Source organism: Rattus rattus, chromosome 6, assembly GCF_011064425.1.
Source record: "Rattus rattus isolate New Zealand chromosome 6, Rrattus_CSIRO_v1, whole genome shotgun sequence".
NCBI classification, from domain to species: Eukaryota; Metazoa; Chordata; class Mammalia; order Rodentia; family Muridae; genus Rattus; species Rattus rattus.
This window is the reverse complement of record NC_046159.1, coordinates 49,511,603-49,521,922: the sequence shown is the minus strand read 5'-3', so window position 1 is coordinate 49,521,922 and position 10,320 is coordinate 49,511,603. Positions and strand designations below refer to the sequence as shown.

The 10,320-nt window shown below is 46.9% G+C and overlaps 1 pseudogene; it reads right to left on the bottom strand.

Annotated features, from left to right (window-relative positions):
* Positions 1 to 1,904: 1,904 nt before the first annotated feature.
* Positions 1,905 to 8,571, bottom strand: LOC116904305 (annotated as a pseudogene).
* Positions 8,572 to 10,320: the final 1,749 nt, after the last annotated feature.

The following is a 10,320-nucleotide window of genomic DNA, read 5'->3' as shown; positions in this document are numbered from 1 at the left end:
GTGCCACTCCCTGGGCTGAGCACCTACAAACCATCATAGGGCCGTTCTCACTCAAACCACCACAGCTGGCCTATCATCTCCCCCTATTCCCCAGGGACAGGGTCTGTCAGTGTCTGAAACTGAGTTAGGCTGACAGACCAGCCAGTCTCAGGGATCGTCCTTTTCTGCTCCTCGGTGCCTACACATAGCCCCCTCACAACCATGCTTGGCTTTCTTACATGGTGTTGGGCATTTGAACTCAGCCTTGTGCCTGTGCACCATGTGCTCTTACCCCTGAGTTGTCTCAGCAGCCCACAGTGTGCTGCTCTCTGATTCCCCAGTGACTCTTAATGTGTCCTTGATACCAATTCTGTGGGAAGAGCTTAGATATCAAACCTAGTGGGCATCTAGACTTTCCGACATCCTATTCACAATCAGGCAAAGAGCTGAGAATTAAGTGGCTGTTGAGTGTCCAAGCCCTGAAGAGACTGTTTATATTAATTCTACCCTACCCCAAGACACAGGGGAAAGGGGCAGAATCATGGAAAAGGGGACAGAAAGATTATGAGTCAGAGTTACAAGACAGTCAAAATTCCAGGCCTGAATGGAGGACAGGCTCCTGGGGCCCTCGATGAAGAGCCCCCAGCTGGTGGCTGCTGGGGAAGGAAGAGTCCAGTTCCTTTAGAGGCGTGGCCTCTGGAAGGTTGGTTAACTGTTCCTTAGTGTAGCAGTTCTCAACCCGTGGCTCGTGACTGCTTTGGGGGTCCCAGGGGTCGGCAAAGACCATCAGAAAACACAGATATTTACATTACAATTTGTAAGACTAGCAAAATTATAGTTATGACGTTGCAACAAAATTTTTATGCTTGAGGGTCACCGCGACAGAAAGAGCTGTATTAGAGGGTCATAGCATTAGGAAGCATGAGGACCAGTGCTCTGGTGGATGACCCACCCCTGTGCACAGATGGACAGCGGTAGTTGGACTCAGTGAGTTATTTAAAAAAGAACAAGAGAACGTTAGTGTTGAAAAGGGTAGTGCAGGGAAGATCAGATAGAAAAAGAAAGAAAGAAGGGAAGGGCTCTGATACGATCAAGCTACACTGTGCACACATGTGAAATTGTCAAAGAACAAACAAGATCACCAAATCTCAATAATCAGCTTTGTTCCTTTGTTCCTTAGGCCTGAGCTAGTTACCTGTTTAGCCGTGAATAGAAAAACATACGTAAGTCGGGGCTAGAGAGCTGCTCCACGGTACAGACCAGCTGCTCTTCCAGGGGACCTGGGCTTGACTTCTAGTACCCACACGGTAGTTCACAACTATCCTAGGGGACTCGAGTCCCAAGGACTCTGAAGCTCTCTTCTGGCTTCTGTGGGCACCAGGTATGCACTAGATATACAGACAGATGCAGGCAAAACTCCCCATCCATAGGCAAAAAAAAAAAAGTTTTAAAAGGAAAAAGTATTCACGAATAGAATGAAGGCTTGTGCAACATTTTAGAAACACATAGGCAATTCATCTAAAGCACAGAGCAGCTGCCACTTTTAAATCTTTTTTTTCTTTTTCTTTTAGTTTATTTCTCTCTAGGAAGAGAACCCCTATAAAATGAAAGTTTCCCAGACAACTCTGGGCCCTTTCGCTTTTACTCCAACTTGGAAGGGTGAATGTGTTCTTTTGTCTTCGTCAGAGGCCATGTGGATGTGTGGATGGTCGTGGGAGTGTGCGGTGTGCTCTCTCCCTGTCGGACACCTCAGAGCGTGCTCACAGCTCAGGCAAGGCTTTGGTAGTCATGGAACTGAGCGCTTACCTTGGACGAATGGCTTCTCTCGCCCTCAGTCTGTTCTCACAGGAAGGGTCCTTGGGTTCTGTCGGACCTGCACCAATGTCATCTTTTCCTCCCCCACATTCTGTCTTCTGGGTTTCTCCTCAACTCCTGGAACACAGAGCACAGAGGTTCAGTCATCTCCGAAGCCGTCAGAAGGACCGTCAGTCACAAGTCACTGACAATTCCAATTTATTTCTAATTTCCCCCTGGCTGGCTACAGTTTAATCACAGGTCTAGAGATTCAGATAATTAGATATTTAGAACACAGCTCTCTCAGAACACACATGAGAACGTGCTGTCCTCCTTAACAACCAAAGATGCAACGGTGACTTGACCTCTCCCTGATGACACATATCGTCACATGACCTCTGGACATCTGGTGTGAAGCTTGCCTGGTTTTTGTTGGTGCGGGGTAGGGGGGGGATTCTGAAGTGCAGCAAGTTACCTACGACGATACACTCCGAACTGTCAGGGTGGGATGGAGAACTCTGGATAACACCGTCTTAGACTCAAGTCTCAGGATGACTGAAAGCAGCAAGGCAGCTTCGAGTCTGGGTTTGAATAGATATTGACTGGGTGGTAAGGTTGAATCAGGCTGTGGATGCCGAGGAACGGTTACGTTAGTGGGGGCACTGTGCCTGGAGACCATTTAGATGTATCTGTCACACTCCCTATAAACGACATGGCTTTCCCTGTGAAGACTCTGCTTCATTCAGTAAGTCTGCCTCCCCCTTGCCAATTGTTTGGCCAAACTGCCTCACACAGCAGCGGGTAAACGCTGGCCTAGGGGGGCAGACACAGCAGATGTGGCTTTCATTGTTCCATTGTGTGGATGAATGAGACTCCTGTCACCCCCTCCCCTTGGCAGCTTCCCACCCACTTGCTCCTCTATACCCCCTCTGGATACAGGCATGAGAGAGAGAGAGAGAGAGAGAGAGAGAGAGAGAGAGAGAGAGAGAGAGAGAGAGAGAGAGAGAGAGGAAGGAACTCAACACGAATCTCTACAGGCACCTTTGCCCTGCTCTGCTCACGGATGCCGCAGAGTAAGTTGCTTTTCCCATGCAGAAGCCATGCCAGTCAGTTTCTCATGCTATGACAGAGATCTTAAATTCTTTCAGAGGAAGAAATCGTTATCTTGTTTATGGTTCCAGAGGTGTGTCCCCTGGCTGGCTTTCTTCATCTCCATGAGGTAGAATAGAACATCACGGTGGTAAGAACATGTGGAGCAGGAGGCTGCTGTCACAGGAAGGACATCGGGTGAGAAGGGGAGGGGGGGTGAGGCCCTTAAGGACCCACCGTCATGACTTTCCAACTTGACCACATCTTCAAATATTTGCCCCACCTTTCAGTAAGAACGACACGGTTTTGAATCATTCACTAATGTGTAGACCCACGGATAAGCCAGAGTCCATCGGGGAGCTTTATCATACGAGCCATTTGGGAGACATTTCACACCCAAACCATGACAGAAACTCGATGTTTTAGGAAATCAGTTACAAATAAAACACAGCGCAGGTTGGAAGTCCCATGCGATATTTTCCCTCATCTTTCTAGAAGAAAATCCCAAGTTGTTACAGGAAACAAGTTCATTTACTTTAATCTTCCAAAGCCGATAGAGGCTACCTTTACTTAAGCTGTTTTTCAACAAACATCGAAGTGCCAAAAGCTGGCCATGGTGACTCCCACTTGCAATCCCAGTACTCAAGAGGCTGAGGCAGGAGGATTGCCAGGAGCTCATGGCCAGCAAATTCTAGGCTAGTTTGACTCTATATGAAACCTTGTCTCAGCAAAGAAGTGAAGCCAATAAGATTTGATTTAGATAGAACTGTGTTTGGAGAGGGTGGTCATGGGAGGAGGATTCAGTACAATACAAAGATGAGAATGAAGACTTGGTCCATTCTCTTGGGCCCTCATGATTTTGGGGTAAACCATTCATTTCAGAAAAATGTATGCTAGAGATGTGTTCTAGACTAAAGCCCTACCTTGCAGATAAAATAAAGGAGGACCTGCAAGAGAAGGATCGTGCAAAAGGTTACAGAGCCGCCTTCAGAAGATGTACACACCTATTTCATTACATCCTGTGCCACGCCTTTTCATGTATCTACCAGGCCACAAAAACCCTGTGAGCAGCCCAGCCTTGCAGTGCTGACATAAGCCATATTGCATACACCACACATAGGGAATTAGTTAAACCTCTTAGGTAAGCAAACATGACACAGCTTATATAAACTCGGAGCACAAGAGCAGAAAGGCGGAACTAAACAGATGCTTCCCGATGACCTAGAATGGCTGCTATTGACTGAGGACCAACCATAAGCCATCTAGCATGCATGCCATGCCCATCCCTTTCGCCTCCAGCAACTCTGAAAATGACACGGCCATCGATGTACCATGAAAACGAGGAAACTGAGCCAGGAAAATGAGATAGCCTGTCTGAGGCTGCACACAGCCAGTAAGTTCTCAGATCCTATGACTCCCGCCATGCCCATCCCCCACACACCAGCTTCCTGTCAGCTCAGTACACCACGGAAATAGGCATCTGCTCGGAAACCCCAGAGCCCAGGAATAGAAGCAACTCATTTATAATGAGCAAAATAGGAGAGAGAAGAAACGGACTTAGAGCATCTCTGTGGTTTCAACAGACCCCTGCTTTGAATACTTGGTTCCCAGCTGGTAGCATACTTGTGGGTGATGGCATCTGGTTGGAAGGAACAGTCACTGGTGGTTTAACTTTGTAGGCTGTTCTCAGCCTCCAGTACCCTCCTTTCTCTGCTTCTTGTCCATCATGGGGCAGGAACCTCTCTTGGCACGTGCTCTCCTGTTACAGAATTCTGCCCAAGTGGCTGGAGCCCGGTAACCATGGGTTGACCCCTCTACAGCCAGGGATAAGCAGTTAAGTCTGTCATCTAAGTTGTCCTTTCGGGTATGTCGGCCACAGTGACATGAGAATAACCAACACAAACACTATAGGAATCTATAGTTCTACAGTTTGCCATTATTGGGGGCATGCCAAAAATCAGGGGACACACCAGCTGCGACAATGTAATTAATATATGACTAAGTTCTTAAGAGTCAGCAGAAGATATCTGTGGTATTAGGTTCCGAAGGATGAGTCAAGCCCTGTCAGCTCTCAGTACAATGGATGGCTTTGGGTCAACAACAGTTTTCATTTTCTAGGGTTGACATTACAAAAGGAGGCAGACTGCAGACCTAAATAAGCAAAAGCTAACTCCTTGTGGTTCTTAAGGCTGGAAGTTTGGGATCAAGGCAATGACAGGGTGAGTGGCATGTAGTCTCTTTGCTTGGCTTGCAGATGGCTACCCCACACTTTCTTCCTATGATCTTCCCTGTGTGCGTGCAGCCCTGGTGTCTCTCTCTTTCTGTGTTCACCCTGCCTCTGTCCCCTGTCCTTTTACAAGGACACTGTCAGATTATATTAGGACTTGTCTTTACAGACTCATTGTGCTGTCTGGTTTTTATGTCAAGTTGACACAGTGAGGGACATCTGGTCAGGAAAATGAGAAAATGTATGTATTGGGCAACAGACAAGTCTATTGAGTGCTATCTGATTAGTAATTGATGCGGGAGTGTTCCGCCCATTGTGGGTGGTGAGAGCTCTGGGCAGGTGGTCCTGGATGGTGTAAGAAAGCAGGCTGAGCAAGCCATGAGGAGAAGCCAGTAAGCAGCACTCCGTCATGGCTTCTGCATGACTCCCGACTCCTAGTTACTTCCTTGAGTTTCCGCCATGACTTCTCTCAGGGAATGAAGTAGGACTCGCTAGTTGTAAGATAACGTAAACCCTTCACTCTTCCAAGTTGCTTTTGGTGATGGTGTTTTATAGAACACTTCCCTACAGAAGCCAGACAGAAGAGGGCATCAGATCCCCTGGGTCTGGAGTTAGAAGTGGCTGTGAGCTACTGTGTGGGTTCTGAGGATTAATGTTGGATCCTTTGGAAGAACAGCCAGCGTTCTTAACTGCTAAGCCCTCTCTTCAGCTCTAAAATAAAATGACATTTTATGGTGTGTATGTGTGTGTGTGTGTGTGTGTGTGTGTGCATGTGTGTGTGTGTGTGTGTGTGTGTGTGTGTGTGTGTATATGTGTGTGTGTGTGTGTGTGTGTGTGTGTGTGTGTGTGTGTGTGTGTGTGTGTGTGTGAGGTGTGGGTGTGTGTGAGTGAGAGAGTGTGTGGGTGTGTGGTGTGTGTGTTGTGTGTGTGTGAGTGTGTGGTGTGTGTGTGTGAGTGTGTGGTGTGTGTGTGTGTGTGTGTGTGTGTGTGTGTGTGTGAGTGTGTGAGTGTGTGTGTGTGTGTGTGTGTGTGTGTTCTTGGCATTAGAAGCAAGCACCTCTACTTACTGAAACACCTTGGTGGCCCCATAGGTAAAATTTTAAATAACCAACAATAGTTTTTATATAAATATAAAGTGAAACTATTTAAAAAAAACCCACAAAAACAAAACACTGACAAAAAAATCCTTTGAGCATAGTGAGGTGTAGACCCCAGCACACCACACCGGCCTCAGCACAGCCGGCTTTGCCTTCAGAGTTGCAAGTGATAAGGTCTTCTTTGAGCACCATAGGAGACAGTCGGCTTCACGTGTAAACAATCAGCACACGAAGATACAGAGGATTAAGGAACAGAGCAACTTTACATATAAAGTATTCAGCAAAACTCCTGAGAGGACCTGAAGCACAGGAAGTCAAGGTTGCCACCTCACACAGCCTCTTGAATTTGCAGACACTAAACACATGAGGTGAGAAGTCAGTGAAGTTGGCTTCATTTCTTAGCGTCTATCACCAGCGAGTCTCCCTTCCCAGTCCCTTCTTCCCCAATGAAACCATGTTATGTGTCCCACATCTGGGTAAATGATGAACCTAGCCAGGGTGTTATGATGCTATGAACTAGTCAAAAACAAACAAACAAACAAACAAACACAAAAACTGCATAATGTTTAGCATTGATTATAAAAGAAACAGCAAACTCTAGCTAAGAACCACCTCACACCCATTTGAGTGGCTCTGCAAACAGGAAACAAGAATGGACCGCAGTGTGGACAAAGCTCGCTAGACACCGCTGATGGAAATGTGAGGTGCCGCTCTGTTAGAGTTTGCAGAAACTCAAAGGATGAGTCATCAACTTTCTTCCTATGGTCTCTTCAGCCACCTCTAGGCATTGCCTCAAATGCAGGAGGGATCTGAGCAGACATTTGTATGCTGATGTTCATAGCTGTGCTTTTCACAGTAGCCAAGGCGAGCAACAATCAGACACAATCCCTGACAGATGGATAAGCAAAGCGCACTTCACCATCCAATGGAAGCTTGTTCAGTCATGAACAGAAGGAAGTTAGACACAAGGTAGGATGGGGGGAAGTCTCGAAAGCAGTCCAGTAAACGACAGGAGTCAGCACACCAAGACAGACATGGCATGATTCTACCTATGTGGTGTCCTGGGAAAAGTCCGAGTCTAAGGCAGAAAAATAGAAGACACCAGGAAGTGAGGAACTGAGAAATGAAAATGATTACCCAATGGAAAAAGAGTTTCAGTTGGAGATAATGAGAAAGTTCTGAACATGACAGCTGGCTGCAGTTTGACAAAGGTGTACATTTTGAAATGGGAACTTTCGCCCTTTGTGTCTCTTACCACTGGAAGAAAAACTGATCAGAAAAAAAAAATCACAGGATTAAAACGTCGGTGGGAGGATGAGGAGGACCTGTCCCTCAGCTGTCAGTGATAGGTGCCACTTTGCTAAAAGCCTAATAGTTGACAGTTGCCTGGTTTGCTTAGAGGACAACTTCAGAGCCTAGAAACCAGGAAGAACCTCCAGAGGAAGTATCATGCCGGGGGCTCTGTGTGATGATGCAACAGGGCACAAAGGTTATCCTCTGCTCTTGGGGGTTCAAAGCCACAGAGACAGGCATCTCTTGAGGTCCTTTCTCCCAGAACAGCCCCTGCCATTGACCCAGCCCATCTACTCGGTGTCCCCGCAGAAGTCCATAGGGGTGAAATACAGTAACACAGTCAAGGGAAAAACAACAAACTCCATTCACGAGCCTCGCTCAGAACAATCAAATTTCCTCTTCACATTGACTTCACATCCTGTCTTCACTTTTAGAAAATGTCAGCGCCACACAGAATTTAACTCCCCTGGGTTGATTTCTCCAGTCCAATTTCTCCTTGGCAACCATCACCATGAATTAAATAAATATCTATGTATGTGTGCATGTGTTTGCTATGGTTTTGAGGGTTCTGAAATTTTCTTTTTTTATTTATGGTGAAAACAGGTATATACTCAGAATTAAGCCATCTGGAGTCGATCCCAGTCTTGTTGGCAGCATCTAGAGCATCATAACCAAGAGCCGAGCAAACATACGCCTTCTCTCCTCAGGCCGCATCAGGGTATTGACTTTGGCCACATCAATGTCATAGTTTCTTCACGGCCAGATTGATCTGATGCTTGTTGGCCTTGACATCCACAGTGAACACCGCGTGTTGTTGTCCTCTGTTTTCTTCATGGCTGACTTGGTGGTCAGTGGGAATTTGGTGATAGCATAGTGGTCAAGCTCGTTTCTCCTGGGTGCACTCTTTCCATAATATTTTGTCTGCCTCCAGAGTCCCAGGGTCTTGGGCTGCAGGAAGGTGGGTGACATTTGGATTTTCTTCTTTTTGCGGCTGTGGACACCTTTCAGCACTGCCTTCTTAGCTTTCAAGGCCTTCGCTTTGGCTTTGGCTTTGGGAGGGGCAAGAGCTTCCTTCTTCGCTTTTGGTGCCATCTTGGCAAAAAGGCGAACTTTTCTTTAAAACCAGGGCTCCATACTATATGCGTCTTATATATTTTTACTCCACATCTTTCATATTTTTTAGATATTTTCATTTTGCTCCACAGAGCACTGGATCCCTCACTGTTGTGCAGTGTGCTCTGTTCTCATATATTTTTTGCTCACAATAATGGACACCACAGTGCACGCTGTATTGGTGAGCTGTCTGTCCCCATGACGGAATACTAGACAGAAGAGCTGAAAGAATGGAGGATTTGGGCTGGCTCGTGGTTTCGGGGAGTCTCAGTCCATCACGGCAAAGCAGACGTGACAATGCAGTGCTGCATGGTGGCAGGAATGTGAAGCAGAGGTGGGAAACAGAGAGAACTTGGGGTGGGCTTAGGGGGGAAGTGCACATTGGGGCCTGCTCCCGGTGTCCACTTCCACCACTCACATCTCATTTCCCGAAGGCTCTACGACCTTCAACAGTGCCCTGAGCTGGAGACAGGGCCCTTAGAACCTGAACCTGTGGATTACATTTCAGATTTAAACCTTAATATGTCATAGTTAGCTTCCATCACCAAGATGATATTCCTGGCAAGATGAAACCCTCAACTGAGGAAATGCCTCCATCAGGTTGGCCCGTTGTCTACAGCACATGTTCTTAGTTGTTGACTGACTGAGGAGGGCAGGGCGGGGAAGCAAGCCAGGAAGTACTATCTTTCTGTGGTCCCTGCTTCAGGTTTTTGCCTCCAGGTCCTTTCCTTGACTTCCCTAGATGACAGGTTACTACTATGGTGGTTTGAAAGAAAATGGCCCCTGTAGGCTCATATGTTTTAATGCTTGGTTTTCAGTTGGTGGAACAATTTGGGAAGGATCAGGAGGAGTGGCCTTGCTGGAGGAGGCGAGTCACTGGGGGAAGGACCCTGAGGTTTCAAAAGACTCCCCCCTACCCAGTATACTTCCTCTGCTTTCTGCCTTCAGATCAAGATGCGAACGCATAGCCGTTCCTACTACCACACCTGTGCTCGGCCATCATGGATTCTAAGCTTGTGAAATGGTAAGCCCAATTAAACGTTTTCTTTTACACGTTGTCTTGGTCACGTGTTTTGTCACAGCAATAGAAAGATAACTAACGCAATTCTCTATAAACTAAGTTGCTTTTGGCTCTTTATCACAGCAGTAGGAAGCAAACTAGGACACCATGTAACCTGGGTTTTCTCTGTGGAACTGTGGAGGTTGCATGGGGTTCAAACTGTTTGAACGCGAAGCCACACTGGGTGGGAATGGGTAGGAATTTTTACTTGGGGTTTACCCAGATGATCTGAGTATTTGGGAATTTGGGTTAATGTTTACGTGTTTTGGGATTGGGGTGGGGGTGGAGGTGCTCAACTGTATCTGGAATAATCAGGCTTGCTCCACACAAAGCATGAAGAGGCTTCTCTTCCAACAGTGTCTAATTTGAAGTAGGATCTTTGTGTTACCGAGGGTGTACATCTGTGAGTCTAATTAGGGGCTGACAGCTTGCTCTCCGGTGCCAAGTGCCACAGCTGAAGTGCCTGTTTGCCGTCAGTCGCTGCCAAATGCCACCGTCAGCCTTCAGATTTCTGCTACTCCGATGGGTATAAAATGCTGTCTCACAGAGCTCCAGACTTGTGGGATTTGATTGTATTAGTGATGAGGGAAACTTGTCCATCTTTCTGCGGTTCATATCCCTCCTGAGAAGGCACCCGTTCTCCACTGGGTAATTTGAATTTCCCCTTT